We start from the raw sequence: 19,292 nt of genomic DNA, 5'->3' as shown, positions 1-19,292 counted from the left end.
CCGACACATTATAGGTCATATGGCGACTTTCCAGCTTTGATGGTGGAGAAAGACCCCAGGTGCCCCTCCGAGCATTATTTTAAAGAACCGGGTCAGTGTGACCTTGATCTGTGACCTACTGACCTCAACATCATTAGGGGTCACCTGCTGGTCATAATCAACCTCCCTAACAATTTTCATGATCCTAGGCTCAAGCATTCTCAAGTTATAATCTGAAAAACATTTCACTGTTTTGCCTTATTGTGACCTTGACCTACTGACCTCAAAGTAAAACTTGACCTGCATTTCATGATGTGACACCTGTGTGCCAAACTTTATCATCCTAGGCTCAAGGTCGCAAGTAATCATTTGGAAATGGTTCAACTGTTCAGGGTCACTGTGACCTTGACCTTTGATCTACTGACCTCAAATTCAAACAACCTGTATTTTATCATGTTACACCTGTGTTACAAAAGCTATGATCCTAGGCCAAAGCGTTCGCAAGTTATCATCCATAAACCATTTACCTGTTCAGGGTCACTGTGACCTTGACCTTTGACCTACTGACCCCAAAGTCGAACTTGGCCTGTATTTTCTGATGTTACACCTGTGTACCAAAAAATATTTAAATCAGTCAAACTTTTCATGAGTTATCATCCGGAAACCATGAAAACCAACTGACTGAAAGACAGACAAGCTTACTACACTGGGGTATAACAAAACATTCTCTTTAAAATTTCACTGGAAATATTACTTAACAGGGGTGGCTCTGGGTATTTTTTAGCTGTCGCCAACACTTTCGCCATTTGGCAAAAGTTGGAACCAAAGAGGAGCCACTGGAGCCAACACTGGTGCCGGTGCCAAAAGAAGATTAGAAACTTTGAAAGATAATTTTACCTGCATTATAAACTACAAGAACAAAAACAATTAAATACTAAAATTCAACTTCATTTATTTTAGTTTGATTTTCAAAACTACAAAAGTAACAAAACAAATAGAATAAAAGCACAGTTTAAAAAAATTTTTTTTGTAAAACGAGTGTTTACAAGTTATTTTTAATCATTCTAAGTAAAGTAAAAACCGCGCTTTGGAAAAAAGCCCCTTTAAATTTTCATCCGAAATTTCCGCGTCCGAAACTCGTAAATTTATCAAGTGCACGATCGGACGCAGTGGAAGTTTTCGTGCATGTTTGGATTCTTTTGCTTTTAAAATGCCCGATTCTTGCATCAACTTGTTCAGATTTATAAATTTATTCGATTTATTTATTAATGTTTTCAAAAACAATACCAAACTTCTCGATATTTCTACAAATATTTTACAGCAGTTCAGACGTACGCGGAATCGGTTCCCGGGTAATTCATTTATAGAAATTGGCCGTGTTTGAAATAAATTTGGATGCAATTTATAATAAATCAATAGATAACATAAGACTGATACATTAAGATCATGCAGAAGAAGTTCAAGTCTGCACTCGATAAAATTATCGGCTTTTTCACGCAATTGAAAATTTTCAAAATGGCGCGGCTTACGATATTTATAAACGACGCTACGATTGGTTTAAGTTTGACAGGCGAGTAGGCGGAGTTAACCAAGGATATATCGATAACTGACATCTGTTTTACAACTTTAATTGATTAAACAAACAGATTACATCTCGGCGATTCGGATTAAGCCCGCAGGCGATAATTGACTACACAGTGACTATGTAGGATGATCCTTGGTGTCAGTAAAAAAAAAATTGTCTCGGCCCGATCTTTGCTTTGTTGTCGCCAGAAACTTTCGCCAACTGATCTAAACTAGCGCCAGAATTTGTAAATCGGCGCATTTGGCGCCATTGGCGACCGACAGCGCGACCCCTGCTTAAATACCGTATAAGTACTTTTTTCAACGGGAACTTTATTTCTGCGTTTTCTGCCGAAGACAACAAGACCGCAGATTTAAAATCCGCAGAAAGTTTTGTCCTGACATGCCGTGATAAGATGATACAAGCCGCCATTATAATCGGTTAAGTATAAGACAATGTCCGTTAGCGTTATTGGCTTTTGTCCCACATGTAGCGGAAGGCCGACGAAGCAAGTTTAAAAAATTTAGTAGCAACGGTAATATAATAGAACTGTTTTGCTATTGTTTTGCTGTTGAATAAACATAATAAAAACATCAAATTTGTTGTGATTTTCATTTACTATTGAGCAGTCAGCTGCCAGTTTCAATTTTCTTAAATTATGTGACAAACACAATCCGTTGTATCCTTTGTGTTTATTGTAAAACAATCCGTATTTGTAAAGGACTTGAAAAAGGCGTGATTAACAAAAAATATCATACCGGCCGTTACAATGCACGGATGAGAATGTTTGCAAGTTTGCAAAATATAGATTCAAGCATTTTTCTTGTCTGTTTGGCATGACTGTATTTATAATGACTGTTTTTCTTTCGTTTTTTTTAAACACTTAACATTATGTGATGGTGACGATGTCACATTAGTATTCGTCAACTTTTATTTTCAATCCCGAAGCCAGCATAACTGTCAAAATAACAACAAAATACGTACCTGTCCATTTGAAATTAATGCTACAACCGGTGAATACAGAACCGCAGAAATAAATCCAGTCAACGTGAGAAGGAAGACACCGCAGAAATAAAGTACGCAGAAATTTAATACCACCTCATTTTTGAAAAAATCGCAGAATATTAAGCCCGCAGAAATAAGTACTTATACGGTATAACTATGTTAATCAGTAGACAACCTTTACAAAATAAACCAGAAAACAATTATCTAAAATAAGATTAATGAAACTTTAGTATGTTTTATGAGCATAACAAAACCAATGTGATAATAGTTCTTTATCTCTTAAAGTAACAGACCTTAGTCAATCACTGCTGTTCTCAAAATAAATTTAGTTTCCAAGTAAATCCTGAATTCCTATCTTTAAAAGTTTTTTTTTATTCAAGTTCCCTTGTTCTTCTGTCTTTTCATATTTTCTGGTGTTTCCTTCTTGCTTTTCAAGTATACTGGTTTTGTTGACCTTCCATTTTATAGCTGCCTGCTCTCAAGAAGTAAACCTGTAAAACACAAATCAAACATTGTAAATTGATAAAAAGAGACCCCAACAAAAAAGACATGTTTTCATACTCGAAGCTTTCAGAAAGCAGGCAAACTAAAACAAATAAATATAAAATTTCTATTACAATTTGGACATTATTCTGAACAATTTGAAATATTTTCAGCTGTTTCAATACAGAGTTGGCCAAAGTCTTTCCTAAACAAGTCTATGTAAACCATATGACCAAATGGCAGGGCCATATTTGACCCAAGGGTGATAATCTGAACTAACTTGGTAGAGAAACTTGCTTTTAACTGAAACAGAATGGCTAAGGCAATTTTGGTAGAGGGTCACCTAGAGATCATTTCCATAAAATATTTTTGAAATCCAGCCAGGGCTTTTCACCAGCAAACTGGATAGAGACCCAGGCCTTTAAAATTTGGAAATTTATGTGCGATAACTGTCCAGTTTGGGAAGAAATGCTATTCATGGAAAGATGGTGTTAGTGTATAAATTTGGACAGAAATAAATATTTTCAACTCAAATTTAATTTTTACTGTAATAGACTAGACTACAGCATTTTTCAGACTTCAAGTTTTACAAATCTAATCACAGGCTGTTTCTTCATTGGTATTACCCGTACCCTCAAAGTTACGCCCTTTTACCCCACAGTCGAAAGATTACCTCCAATTTCTTTTGATACTGCCACGTGTTTAAAAGATTTGCAGTAATATTTCCCGTTATATGACATTTTGTCAGGAAAATAATCAACCGGAAGTAAACACCGAAAGACAAATTAAATTTATCTCCCCTGAAGCACGGACTAAAATATAAATTCCGGGACATGGAACATAACGGATTAGACTGGTATTTAAATGCATAACATGCAGTATTGTGCGCTACAGTAAGACAAACAAAAGGACCATGATGGTCCTGAATCGCTCACCTCTTCCCACATGACCCAGTTTTGAGTATGACATCGTTTTTTCTATTATTTGACATAGTGACCTAGTTTTTGAGCTCATTTGAACATGTTTTGAACTTGACCTAGATATTATCAAGATAAAAATTCTGACCAATTTTCATGAAAATCCATTGAAAAATATGGTCTCTAGAGAGATCACAAGGTTTTTCTATTATTTGACCTATTGACCTAGTTTTCGAAGGTACGTGACCCTGTTTTGAATTTTACCTAGATATCATCAAGATAAACATTCTCACTAATTTTCATGAAGATCTCATGAAAAATATGGCCTCTAGAGAGGTCACAAGGTTTTTCTATTTTTAGACCTACTGGCCTAGTTTTTGACCGCACGTGACCCAGTTTCAAAACTGACCTAGATATCATCAAGGTGAACATTCAGATCAATTTTATGAAGATCCATTGAAAAATATGGCCTCTAGAGAGGTCGAAAGATTTTAATAATTTTAGACCTACTGACCTAGTTTTTGGCCGCAGTTGACCCAGTTTCAAACTTGAACTAGATATCATCAAGATGAACATTCAGACCAACTTTCATACAGATCCCATGAAAAATATGGCCTTTAGAGAGGTCCCAAGGTTTTTCTATTATTTGACCTACTGACATAGTTTCTGAAGGCACATGACCCACTTTCAAACTTGATCTAGATATGATCAAGGTGAACATTCTGACCACTTTTATGGAGATCCATTCACAAGTATGGCCTCTAGAGAGGTCGCAAGGTTTTTCTATTTTTAGACCTACTGACCTAGTTTTTGATCGCACATGACCCTGTTTCGAACTTGAACTAGATATCATCAAGATGAACATTCAGACCAACTTTCATACAGATCCCATGAAAAATATGGCCTTTAGAGAGGTCCCAAGGTTTTTCTATTATTTGACCTACTGACATAGTTTCTGAAGGCACATGACCCACTTTCGAAACTGACCTAAATATCATCAAGATGAACATTCAGACCAACTTTCATACAGATCTTATGAAAAATATGGCCTCTAGAGAGGTCACAAGGTTTTTCTATTATTTGACCTACTGACCTAGTTTTTGAAGGCACGTGACCCACTTTCGAACTTGATCTAGATATCATCAAGATGAACATTCTGACCAATTTTCATGAAGATCTCATGAAATATATGGCCTCTAGAGAGGTCGCAAGGTTTTTCTATTTTTAGACCTACTGACCTAGTTTTGAACCGCACGTGACCCAGTTTTGAACTTGACCTAGATATCATCAAGATGAACATTCAGACCAACTTTCATACAGATCCCATGAAAAATGTGGCCTTTAAAGAGGTCACAAGGTTTTTCTATTATTTGACCTACTGACTTAGTTTTTGAAGGCACGTGACCCACTTTCGAACTTGACTTAGATATCATCAAGATGAACGTTCTGACCAATTTTCATGAAGATCTTGTGAAATATATAGCCTCTAGAGAGGTCACAAGGTTTTTCTGTTTTTAGACTTACTGACCTAGTTTTTGATGGCAAGTGACCCAGTTTCGAACTTGACCTAGATATCATCAAGGTGAACATTCTGACCAATTTTCATGAAGATCTTGTGAAATATATGGCCTCTAGAGAGGTCACAAGGTTTTTCTATTTTTAGACCTACTGACCTAGTTTTTGAAGGCACGTGACCCAGTTTCGAACTTGATCTAGATATCATCAAGATGAACATTCTGACCAATTTTCATAAAGATCTCATGAAAAATGTGACCTCTAGAGTGGTCACAAGCAAAAGTTCACGGACGCACGCACGCACGGACGACGGACACCGCGCAATCACAAAAGCTCACCTTGTCACTTTGTGACAGGTGAGCTAAAAATCGATACCCGAGAACCGCTTCCTCCGGTAATGCTAAAATGTAAACAAAATTAAACCATTTGTTGATGTGATTTTTGGGAAATGTTACCTTGTATTTTGGGATGTTTCTCTGCCAAAGCTGGGAAAAAACGCAATATTTTTGGATTGGGAAGTGGCCGAATATAGGCCTCTGTCATGTAAGGATGAAAAGCCCTGCCGGCTAACAATTTCCTTCAAGAAATCATTTTCAAAGTTTTTCTTTTCGGTTGCCATGGCAACCAGAGTTCTATATGGAATTAAATTTTTTGGGCAATTTTGAAAGAGGACCACCCAATGATCATTCCTGTGAAGTTTGGTGTAAATCTGCCCAGTGGTTCTGAAGAAGAAGATTTTTTTACAAATTGCTGACACATGACAGACATCAACTCACCTCATCACCCTGTGACAGGTGAGCTAATAATTGTTTAAATTTGCATACATGTATAAAATTTTATGGTTTTGTCCAGAAATGCTTTTTCATTCAGATACCATATCATGGATTTTAACATCAAGAAAATGAAATGGAGTCTTTACTAAGGCCTAAAAAAAAATCTTTGTTTCCGGTAACATGCTAAAATAAATTAGGGTAGGTAGGTCAGAAAAACTGTTTTTTTGGATTTTTTTTTTATTAAGGGAGACTTTCCGGAAATTATTTTTGTGTCAAAAAATGAATACAAATAGGGGGGTTATGCCTCTAGAGCATCAGTATGTTGATTTATAACATTTATAACATCACTGACCATGTTTAAAGCATAAAAAGTGCAGTTTTGCAACTTTTTGTCAAAAAGTTGAAAAAAAATGTTCTCCAAGGCCATAAAAACATTTAGGGTCGGGCCAAAAATTTAGGGTAGGTCAGGATACCGGAAATAAACTTTTTTTTTTACGCCTAATGTTCTTTGATATTTGATTCTGTGCACTGACTCAACCACAAAAATCTATCCACACAAATACTAATGATTTTACAGTATACCATGCTTTTTGAATGATTGAAACTGCTTCCCACAGCTGCAACTATAAAGAAATAGAAAGATAGAAACAAATACCTTATGAGCTGCAAGCAAGTGGTTTCAGTCTGTCAACAAGCACATTGGAGCAGTACAACAATACTCTGTATAATAGACCAAGGTGCCTGAAAATAGTGAAAAGTGAGCAAATTAAGAAAACATGGACAAGCAGCTGTTTGAAAATTCTAAGGTCTAAGGGCTAAAATCTTTTTCGCAAAAGCTGGGTTTTTTTCAATTTTCATGCCAACAAGATGACCCCAATTGTATCATTGGCATGGCGGGAGAAATTCGTTAAATAAAACTTTTTTCAATGAAAATAAAACAGACAAATTTGGTCAAAATGTATAATGAAACAATGTAAATGCGGTTAAAAATTTCAGTTTTGAAAAAAAAAAATCACTGTATGAGAGGGTTTGTTTACATGACTGACCAGCCAGGACGGCCAAACATTACTTTAACCCAGTGAATTCCATGTACCTTTTTGACTTGGTGGTCCATGACCTTCACTTTGCTCGATATCATTAAAGGCAAAAACAGACTGGTAAAGCAGCTAGAAGAATTTGTTCTGCCTTCCTCAGTTAAGTATGAACATAGGAGCCGACAAAATGCTACAATTGTTTATTGGTATTTGACGGCCATGATTCATAAACATATCACTTTAAACGTATTTGAGTATGCGTGCAGTGTACAAAACTCAGATTTCAACTAACCCATTCTGGCAACCAGATAGGAAATTTTCCAAGCCTGACACCAATTTCACATGCCTAAACTTAAAGCACCATAAAATATCTTAATTTTGCACCATAAAACAACTGGTCTCATACCCTCAAAATACTTCATCATATTGTTTAGGACATGCTCGATTGGGGATTCCTAGGAGAACAGGAATTGAATTCATCGGAACAGTCTTCCAACAAGTAATGTGAGCGGCTTCGGTTTGCATTTGCAGAGCTCAAATTTAACTTTTTTGACCAATTGCAAATTTTAGCAAGTAGCTTTTTTTTCTTGTTGCTAAATCTGAAAATCTATAGCTACTTGCAAATTTAGACTTTCAATTAAAAATGTTAGAATACCCTAATAAATCATGACAGAACATCAATATTGTTTACACGGTTTTCCTTGACGTACAATTTTGTGCATTATAGCTCAAAATGACCCTCAAAGTAATTTGAAACGCATCATTGATGGCGTAACTTAACTACTGGCTGAAACTACGGCAAGGCAAATTTTCGTACCTAATATCATAAGTACCGATTGAACCGTATGTACAAATTAAGTAGTAAGGTAGCATGCGTTCTAGATTTAATTATCAGATAGACCTCTACATCTCTTTATAATCAGTAATTCATTCAACAAACAAGAGGACCATGATGGTCCTGAATCGCTCACCTCTTCCCATATGACCCAGTTTTGAGTATGACGTCATTTTTTCTATTATCTGACATAGTGACCTAGTTTTTGAGCTCATGTGACCCAGTTTTGAACTTGACCTAGATATTATCAAGATAAAAATTCTGACCAATTTTCATGAAGATCCATTGAAAAATATGGTCTCTAGAGAGGTCAAAAGATTTTAATAATTTTAGACCTACTGACCTAGTTTTTGACCGCAGTTGACCCAGTTTCAAATTTGACTTAGATATCATCAAGATGAACATTCAGACCAACTTTCATACAGATCCCATGAAAAGTATGGCCTCTTGAGAGGTCACAAGGTTTTTTTATTATTTGACCTACTGACCTAGTTTTTTATGGCATGTGACCCAGTTTCAAACTTGACCTAGATATCATCAAGATGAACATTCTGACCAATTTTTATGGAGATCCATTCACAAGTATGGTCTCTAGAGAGGTCACAAGTTTTTCTATTTTAGACCTAATGACCTAGTTTTTGACCGCACATGACCCTGTTTCGAACTGGACCTAGATATCATCAGATGAACATTCAGACCAATTTTCATACAGATCCCATGAAAAATATGGCCTTTAGAGAGGTCCACAAGGTTTTTCTATTATTTGACCTACTGACCTAGTTTTTGATGGCACATGACCCACTTTCAAACTTGACCTAGATATCATCAAGATGAACATTCAGACCAATTTTCATACAGATCCCATGAAAAATATGGCCTCTAGAGAGGTCACAAGGTTTTTCTATTATTTGACCTACTGACCTAGTTTTTGACCGCACATGACCCACTTTCGAACTTGGCCTAGATATCATCAAGGTGAACATTCTGAACAATTTTCATGAAGATCTTATGAAATATATGGCCTCTAGAGAGGTCACAAGGTTTTTCTATTTTTAGACCTACTGACCTAGTTTTTGTCCGCACATGACCCAGTTTCGAACTTGACCTAGATATCATCAAGATGAACATTCAGACCAACTTTCATACATATCCCATGAAAAATATGGCCTCTAGAGAGGTCACAAGGTTTTTCTATTATTTGGCCTACTGACCTAGTTTTTGATGGCACGTGACCCAGTTTCGAACTTGACCTAGATATTATCAAGGTGAACGTTCTCACTAATTTTCATGAAGATCTTGTGAAATATATGGCCTCTAGAGAGGTCACAAGGTTTTTCTATTTTTAGACCTACTGACCTAGTTTTTGATGGCACGTGACCCAGTTTCGAACTTGACCTAGATATCATCAAGGTGAACATTCTGACCATGTTTCATGAAGATCTTGTGAAATATATGGCCTCTAGAGAGGTCACAAGGTTTTTCTATTTTTAGACCTACTGACCTAGTTTTTGAAGGCACGTGACCCAGTTTCGAACTTGACCTAGATATCATCAAGATGAACATTCTGACCAACTTTCATAAAGATCCCATGAAAAATGTTACCTCTAGAGTGGTCACAAGCAAAAGTTTACGGACGGACGCACGCACGCACGGACGCACGCACGGACGGACGACGGACGACGGACACCGCGCGATCACAAAAGCTCACCTTGTCACTTTGTGACAGGTGAGCTAAAAATGGCTAACCAACAAACGATGTTGTGTTTTCTGTTATCTGCACGTGGGGAAAACACTGTCACTGCCGTGTCCTCAAATGAAAGCGAATCTACAAACGTTAACAAAAACCGCAAACATTTTGACTATCATTTGTATTTGCAAAATAAATTGTGTGAAATTTTTATCTTAACTCGCATTCCATGAAACCGACTTGCATTTAGCGAGTGCAAAATTTGAGCCCTGTGATTTGTGAAAGTAATTACATCTTCTGCATGATTGTGGTTCTAACTCTTAAACTCTTGCATTTATGGAACAGTTTGTCAATGAATTCAATTCCTTTATAATTCTGACCAACTCATCGAGCATGCTTGTACAGTTTCAGTAAATCAATAAGTGTTCCTCAACCTGTACATTGTGCGATGCATTCTTGAAAAAAAAAAAAAAGAAAAGTTTTATAAATGGAAACCATATTAAATCACCATGATTTATGCATTTAACTAGCATGCTTTTTCAATCACATCAGGAAATAAATGGTAGCCTGGTCGAGGTTGTATCTGCGGCAAATCAGTAGCATGAGCTGAAATTCTGTAGTCATTCTGGGACTCGCTGACCTATTTTTAATCAGATGTGCGAAATTACTGGTTTAAATGATTTCTTATAGAAAAGCTGATTAACGAGGTCAAATTTGTGTCCAGTCATGAAAAATAATGCAGTATATGCAAAATTCTGAGAACATGAAAAACACCTTTTAAAATCTATATTTTTTTCTATAAGCCAAAGAAGTAAAAAATACACAGAATGGCAACTGGCTGTAATTTCGCGTGATCGCGTGTCAGAGCGTGAATCGGCGTTATTTTAGTAAAAACAAACATCGGCGAGCATGGAGTTACAATTTGTACCTTTAAAACTACATTTAAGATAGATGTTAGCTTCTAAAAAAAACATTAGTTTAATGTGAAATAGTCTTAAGACACAGAGTATACGTTTCTTACCATCAAAAGAAGCGTGGTCATACGATGATAATTAATTTACCGATGAATAATTGCTTTTGCATAAAAAATGGTGCGTGGAGAATGCGTCACTTCCGTTAAACGAGATCTCATTCAGTTGTCACGATTGTTTGGCGAGATTTGCTCTATATGCCTTTCAAGTTGCCGATCTATTTATTTTTATAGCTCTTTGTATAAGACGATCCGATTCCCTTTATTTAGGCTGAGCACAGCTTATGGGCAGAATCATTAGCTCAACTTAATTACTGTGTATGCAGTGAGCCTTAAGAAATAGTAAAGGCCCATTTCAAATTTATGAATACATAAAAATGTAAAAAATAAGGAATTTCTATGCTTTTTATGGGTGGGGTATTTGTTTATCCTAGAGTCATTAGTTTTGACGCCTTTAAGCAGTCTAACATATATTTCATTAGAAATATAGATAAATTAAACAAATAAATAGTGTTGTTATAAACTATGGCATGTCTCCCTTTATTTTATTCTTGTTTTGTGAATTCTGTGGGCAAAAAGGTGTCAATATTTGTATTATTGCTGACTGGCCATCGAGGCATCCATATTTTTAAGGCTCATGAGAAATGACGCCTTTTGATTGGCTGGCTCTCTTAACCAAAACTTCACTTTACTGGAGCCTATATGGCCAAAATCATATTTGGCTGGTATATTTCTATGTGAATGCAGTCGAGACCTGAAACTTAAAAGGACAATAAACAAATTAATATTAATCTTTTTAAGTGACCTTTTTACTATTTCTTTGTAAAATGTGATCTTTTTTATTCACTTTACATATTGTTAATAGCAGTCATTCATTATCAAAACAGTGAGGACACAAAAATATATAACCCTTTCTAACAGCTCTAACTTTGGTACTTTCAGTGAAAACTTATTAGAAACATGACCTTCTTTATTTACAACAAGATTTGCCAAAGAGCAGCAAAACCATATTCAATTAAATTAATTTAATGTTTTCAAATGATACAAGGTGTATAGGGTACAGGAGAGTGAAAAATCTAAAATTTATTCAAAATTTCAGTCAAAGAACTGTCTTGTGACTATGAAAAATAGCTGGGTGAAAGAGAAAACCAAGATCTGAATTCCTGACCAGTTGCTTCTGTAAGAATTAGGTTTTTAAAGGATTGGAGATTTTTGCATTATTAAAAGGAAGTGGCTATTCCTACAGTCCCGTAAGAATAGCCTCACAGGCTATTCCTACGGCTCTCCCGTAAGAATAGTGAAATAGCCCGCAGGTGGCTATTCCTACGGCACTAAAGAGAGTTTTGTATGTCCATCTTTGTATTGGTATCCCGACTTACCCTAATTTTTTGGCCCGACCCTAAATGTTTTTATGGCATTGGAGAATATTTTTTCCTACATTTTAACAAAAAGTTGCAAAACTGCACTTTTTATGCTTTAAACATGATCAGTGATGTTAGAAATCAACTTAATGATGCTCTAAAGGCATAAACCCCTTATCTATATTCATTTTTTGACACAATTTTTTCTCTCGAAAAGTCTCCCTTTTTGAGCAAGTTACCGGAAACAACTTTTTTTAGGTAGGCCTTATCGTTACATTCATTTAATTGATTGATTTGTTGCATATATCTATATATATATATATATATCATTCGATAACAACAATATTACACATAGACTTAAATTAGCCTTTTAAACAATTTGTTCGAAAATATACCAGTTGAATTAATTCAGTACAATGCAATTCAAGATGGACATACAAAACTGTCTTTAGAGCCGTAGGAATAGCCACCTGCGGGCTATTTCACTATTCTTACGGGAGAGCCGTAGGAATAGCCTGTGAGGCTATTCTTACGGGACCGTAGGAATAGCCACTTCCTTATTAAAAAGACATAAAAATACACCAAAGTACGAAAAAAATAATATAATCTTACTGTAAATCTGTTGAATGCATTAATGTTTTATTTGAGCAAGGTAAAATATTGCCTGCTTTGCAAACGTGTGTAATTTGGCATCATAAAGGGTCACTTATACCTATTTGACCGCAAAATAAATAAGGGCGTCAAAACTCATGAGCGTCAAAACAGATGATCGAAGGATACATTGGAAAGTTAGTTACTCACGTTTCTAAAAATGTCAACAGGTCCAACCATGCACATGCTGTACTGGAGTGCCATCCATATTCTATATAAAAGTAAAATAGTTCCATTAATCAGTCATACCTGCAAGTAAAATCACGGATTTCTTTAGACCTTTTCACGGTAAACGCCGCCATATTGGATAGGGGGCAACAATCGAGAGCGCCGAATATGCGTCACCTGACACGAGTAAAAAATGGCGGAAAGTTTAAAATCGATAACGGTCTGTATTTCAACGACAAATCAGAGGATAATATAGCGCCTAGTCATTTACCCATAACTAAAATATTGTTTTTGTACACCATGCTCTATAAAAGTCCACAAACATTATGCGATAAAATACGTTAAGCGTCCATATCAGGCATAAAAAGAAACATATAGTATAATCGTAGCACCAACCCGGAAGTGACATTGACTTTTGCATTTTCTTATTTCTATATTACGAATGGGAAGTTGTTTAGCACAAAGATATATATAAAATGTGAATATTTGGCTATGACACATCAGATCACAACAGAACAGTTGTTGCAATAAAAATCTAGCATGATGTCTTCCCCCAACCCCTTTGCCAAAATGAAAATCCTTTCTTGAAAATGTGACTTAAAAAGTAATCACAGATGCTAAGATGATAGCAAGTTTATTTACTTTCCCATCACATATGATCAGTATTTGCTATTCACTAGCATGTAATGACCTGTATCTTATATCTGGTTTATATTATAAATTTTCTTTGGACAAAAATAATAAAAAGGTATGTTTCAGTCAGATTGTGAGAAAAATGTGCAGCTTGACTGGGACTCAGAAATGGAGTCTTTCGCTTACAGGGGCTGAGGACAAATGCACTACCGACAGGTAGCTGTGCAACTTCCGTATGTTTTACCCAAAATGAATGTATTCTAAGTTTCGAACCATGACGTAACTTGCTTAATGTCTCAGTTTGAGAAAAATTTGAAACCTGACTGGGGTTTGAACACGGGATCTTTAACTTACAGGGCAAATACTCTACCAACTGAGTTAGCTGTGCCACTATTAAACCTGCTCCCAAATATAATGTTTGAATTGTTTAATCTATGTGTAAGAAAATTGATGCATGTATTGATAAAGCTATTAACATTTACAGATTAGACTGGCCATGTAGATCTCCAACATTTTAACATTTACACGACAAGTCAACACCAGTAGAAGGTGTACTACAGTTGTCAAGAAAGTCTAGCATCAAGATCAGGTTATGCCAAAGACAGTACAATGAATATTGTATTATATATTATACATCTATTTTTCTTTAATGCAAAATAAGTCCAACAGGTGACCAGTGATATCTAAATGTGACTGGCCTATAAATATCAACTTATGTTCAAATATTATGATTTCAAAGTTTACCAAACTTATGACAGAGAAAAGTGCTCAACAATTTCAACAATTAGATATTCCTAGAAATTAATCAGACTCAATGCTTTATTTATTCCATATTCTTAATTAAATGAAAGCTATATTTTCATGTTTCAGATCCATCTTACTGTGGCAGTCAATGTGATCATGTGGTAGTTTTGTGGGATGGTAATTAAGAAGTAAGCATATTGAAGTAAGTATGTATGTGACTTATCCATTATCTTGTGCATTTACAACTAGCTAAAAGTTCAGGCATGCCTCTATGCAAAAATTTTATCTCTTCTTATAACAGACTGTTCTAGTTAAGTGATTCATTTTGGTCCATAAAATATATATAACTAATGTTACTTGTACTGTATTAATGATGTATAGACAATTCCTGTCATACTAGCATAGTTATTATTCATATTTCTCAACCTGTATGACTTAAAATGAATTAATTACCACTTTATGTCACATGTAGATTTATTATTATTTTATTAATGTATATAAACTCAAATGTATCTCGATGCATGTAACAGGTTATCAATATTTTTCAGTTGAAGTTAATCTTTTTCCTTTTAAGTACTGTGACACTGAAGGTTGGTTACCAGTGTAGTTCAAGCAGAGAACACAGTTACAGTTCCAGTTCATCCACAGAACTTTACATCTACAGCTATACAATGAAGTAAGTCCTATAACATTTATATAACATTTTATCATCAAAATATATTTATTCAGAATAAACAAAATACTTATCAAATAGACAAATACCTTGAAATCAGTATAAATGATGTGTGATAGTCAGTAGATGTTGGTACATAAGTTCCAACAGAAACTAATACTTACTTTAAGTTTGATGGACTCTTGCATTAAACACAGGCTCAATTATTTTGTCTGTGTTTAATTATTGTTTATAATCTCAATATTTTTCAGCTGAAGTTGATCTTTTTTTCACACTGAAGGTTACCAGTATAGTTCAAGCAGTGAACACAGTTACATTACATCTACAGCTGTACGGGCAGTGAACACAGTTACATTACATCTACAGCTGTACGGGGAGTGAACACAGTTACATTACATCTACAGCTGTACAACAAAGTAAGTACTATTAAATTTATATTATACAATTATTGCCTTTTAGTGAGGTCAACATGTGGATTTATCAATCTAATAGAAGTAATATTGACTGAGGGTGCAGCCTGAGTCTGATATCGCTTTTATCAGGTTGATAAATCCACATATCGACCGAACCTAAAATGCAACAATTGTTTTATTAAATCCAGCCTACTTATAAGTATAAAAATTAAATACAAATATATGCAACCTTTGGTAATTTTTCATAGTAAAAAGTGTACAACATTGCATTGTGTTGACATCAAACTGTTGTTGTTTACGTATGACGTCACATTCTTTTTTCCTAAGTAATTTTGAACATGACGGTTTTTGGTGGATTCAATGTGTACTTAGGCCCAGCCTACCAGTCAATATGATAATTTATCACAGATCATGTGACCGTGTTTAAAACAATCACAATCAATAAAATAATCAGTTTGATAATAAAAAATTGTATCATCATAGTACATTTATTTAGAATAAAAAAAAACTAATCAAAAAGCCAAAATGCCTTGAAATTAGTATAAATGATGTGTGGTAGTCAGTATTTGCTGGTACGTACATAAGATCCAACAAAAATTAATACTTATTTAAAGTTGGATGGACTCTTGCATTTAAACACAGACTCAGTTATTTTGTCTGTGTTTAATTATTGTTTATGATGCCTTGCCAAAGGACAAAAATCTTGTTGCCGGACATAGGGTCGAACCAGGATTATCTTGGTGTTGAGATGAAGGCCCAAACCACTAGCCTAATGAAACAAATTACATGAAAAGAAACTTTTAATATATTTTAAACAACAGTAATTATGTTTATTTATGGAAATTGCTTGTGCTGTTTTATGAGTGCAGTAATGGTTTCAGACAAAATGGGAGGTGGTGATAGATGCACTGTAGGAGGCTGTAACAATGACCGGAGGAAAAAAGATTATCTTCTTGTCCGTTCTCATGTGACAGAACTTAAGTTTCACAAAATGCCTCGCAATGAAAAGAATAGAGAGAAATGGACAAAAAGTATCTCTAAAGGCAGATCTAACTTTGTCCCATCTGACAATATTGTTGTTTGTTCTAACCATTTTGTGGATGGTTGTCCCACATATAACAACCCTGTTCCTACGTTGTATATGACTGACAGTGACTCAGTCCGTCCATCCCCCAAAAAAAGAAGAATCATATCTAAACAAGAACCAGCTCCACTGCCAGTAAAGAGGAAATTGATCGATGATTCCTCTGATAATATGAGTGTATTTTCAGAATTTAAGTTGAATTTATCTTTTAAATTCACGCAGATCACACGAGATTGTGATGTTCACTTTTATACTGGGTTGCAAAATGCAGAATTGTTTAGTGTTATTTTTGAAAATCTGAAGTCCAAGGCAGCCAATATGCAATACTGGAAAGGTGACAAGCAGACAGTTGCTGAAACACCAACAAGATATGGTGATCAGCCACTTGGGCACTGCAAGCCTGGTCCTGATAGGAAACTCTCTCTTGAGGAAGAGTTTTTCCTTGTCATGATCAGGCTAAGGTTAGGTCTACTTACGCATGACCTTGCCATGCGGTTTGGTATCAGTGATGGCAGTGTCAGTTCCATATTCTTCACCTGGGTGAGGTTAATGCGGCTGGAATTGTCATCACTGATAATTTGGCCTAAGCGAGAAATTGTGAGGGAGTACCTTCCTGTTTGCTTCCAAACATTTTATCCAAAAGTAAGATGCATTATTGACTGCACAGAGGTCTTTGTGGAGAAGCCATCAAGCCTTGATATTCAGGCTCAGTGTTATTCAGAATATAAACACCACACAACAGTGAAATTTCTTGTGGCCATAACTCCAAATGGATTGATATCTTTTGTGTCCAAGTGTTATGGTGGTAGAGCATCTGACAAATATATTGTAAGGGACTCTGGCCTTTATGATTTGATAGAGCCTTATGACCAGGTAATGGCAGACCGTGGCTTTAAGATTAGGGAAGATCTACTCATGCATCAAGCTAAATTAGCTATTCCTCCAAGCACTGTCAGTTCCTTACCAATGTTGGCTGGTGATGTCAAGCAGACAAGCAGAATTGCCAATGTGCGCATCTATGTTGAGCAGGCAATTGGTCGAGTCAAAACATTTAGATTATTAAAAAATGAATTGCAGATCAACTGCTTACCAATCATAGATGATGTTGTGGTAGTCTGCTGTGCATTGTGCAATCTGCTTGATCCTCTCTGTATATAACTTCAGTGCAATCATTCTGAGGCCTCTTAATGTCAATGGGACATTCTTTCTGTCTGATGTATAACTCTGTCATGCAAATTGAGACCAGTTTTCTGTGGTACAACATGCATGCATGTTACATCCAATTTTTAGGTGTATTTTGGCCTACCTCTAGCTGGTAAAGAGATTTATATAGATCTTTTTTTTTAAATATAAATAACTTATATGATACCTTTTGATAATGGGCCAAAAAAATGCTATATGAAAACAACAATAGGGTTACATATATATATATATACACAAGTGTTATGTTTATTACATATTGTATACATAGTACAATATTGTTTATACTATTATTTCAGTAATACATAAAATATTTATACATTATTGACAGACATCAGTTCATTATGTTATACTGCAGTAGAAAAAAATAAGGTGCCTTCCAGTAGGAGACTTTGTATTGCATGGCAATACTTCATTCACTTGTTAACTATTACCCCAACTTTACCAAATAGACTACTCCATCATTCCCACATATAGTTCAGTGGATATTTACTGACAGAATAGCAGCAGTGAGGATCAAGTTAAGAATGCACATATGTGCAGGCTGATCTTGATCTGCACTGGCTGCAAAGGCAGTTAAAATTCCAGGTAGCATGCAGACAGTTTGGATTCTTGTTACATTAAAGGAAGACATTTTTACATAGTATCATAATATCTACGTGTGCTTTTACATTAGATCTACATTGACAACAAAAGATAATAGGTAAGGGTATATTTCTTGGCCTCAGAGCCATGCATTTGTAAAATAGGCCCACAACAAAAAAGAAGCTGTAATGGAAAAATACTACAGAGATGGGTTTCTTCAGTACGCTAAATATAGATAAAGGGTGGGGGAGTGGTAAGGGGTAAAAAGGGAGTGGGGGTGGGGGGAGGGAATTTGAAGGGGAAAGTAGAAGAAGGATGAATATACAAAGAGAATGCTATGTTCCTTAATCACAGCTACACAATAATAAGTTCACTGTCACTTTGGAGAAAATGCTTGGAAGCAGAACAGGGTAAGAGAGGTAACTCTTTGAAAACCATGTTTATATATTTATGTATTTACCTCTCCTTTATTAATGTTTCAGTGGATTATACAGAATTATCCAGCTGGTCAACAGGCCAAATAAAAGATTTTTTAAGACTAAGAGGTCTGAGTGTAACTGGGCCCAGGCAGGAACTTATCCACAGAGCTTATACATCATATGAACAGAAAATCAAAATTAAATTAAGTGAAAAGGAACAGGTCATTAAACTTCGTGAGGAATATGAAAATAGATTGAAAACTCATAATATTTCAGATCCACTGTTAATACCTAATGATCAATTAGTAGATGATTGTTCTCTTTGGCCAGTTATGGATGTTGGGAAAATTTTTCAATTTTTATTTAAAAATAATGACCAAGATCTTGAATTTGTTGGTAAATATAAGACACATAAAGCTTATTCATACTGGATGTCTGGATTTGTTGACACCGTTTTATGTAAAAAAGAACACGACTTTTGTTATTTTGTATCTAAAGTTCGTCCATCTATGTCTGTCCGCAGTGGTGACCACCAATGTTGGTTAGTAATAAAACACGATGCCACAATTGTAACTTGCTGGTGCACTTGTATCGCCGGC

At 35.4% G+C, this 19,292-nt stretch overlaps 2 long non-coding RNA genes across 3 annotated transcripts; one reads left to right on the top strand and one right to left on the bottom strand.

Annotated features, from left to right (window-relative positions):
- Nucleotides 1-1,505: 1,505 nt before the first annotated feature.
- On the bottom strand, nt 1,506-13,093 carry LOC128559953 (uncharacterized). Of its 2 annotated transcripts, none has more exons than XR_008372814.1 (3): nt 13,024-13,093; nt 6,892-6,977; nt 1,506-3,039 (listed from the first exon to the last, which is right to left on the bottom strand). It is a non-coding gene; the product is annotated as an uncharacterized LOC128559953 (long non-coding RNA). The 2 variants fall into 2 exon arrangements; XR_008372813.1 differs by having other exon boundaries at nt 12,925-13,058.
- Nucleotides 13,082-15,406, top strand: LOC123558838 (uncharacterized). The gene is made up of 5 exons (XR_008372815.1): nt 13,082-13,162; nt 14,060-14,164; nt 14,446-14,521; nt 14,894-14,995; nt 15,244-15,406. It is a non-coding gene; the product is annotated as an uncharacterized LOC123558838 (long non-coding RNA).
- Nucleotides 15,407-19,292: the final 3,886 nt, after the last annotated feature.

The sequence above is a fragment of the Mercenaria mercenaria genome, chromosome 10 (assembly GCF_021730395.1).
Source record: "Mercenaria mercenaria strain notata chromosome 10, MADL_Memer_1, whole genome shotgun sequence".
Classification (NCBI taxonomy): domain Eukaryota; kingdom Metazoa; phylum Mollusca; class Bivalvia; order Venerida; family Veneridae; genus Mercenaria; species Mercenaria mercenaria.
This window is presented reverse-complemented; position numbering and strand designations above follow the sequence as displayed.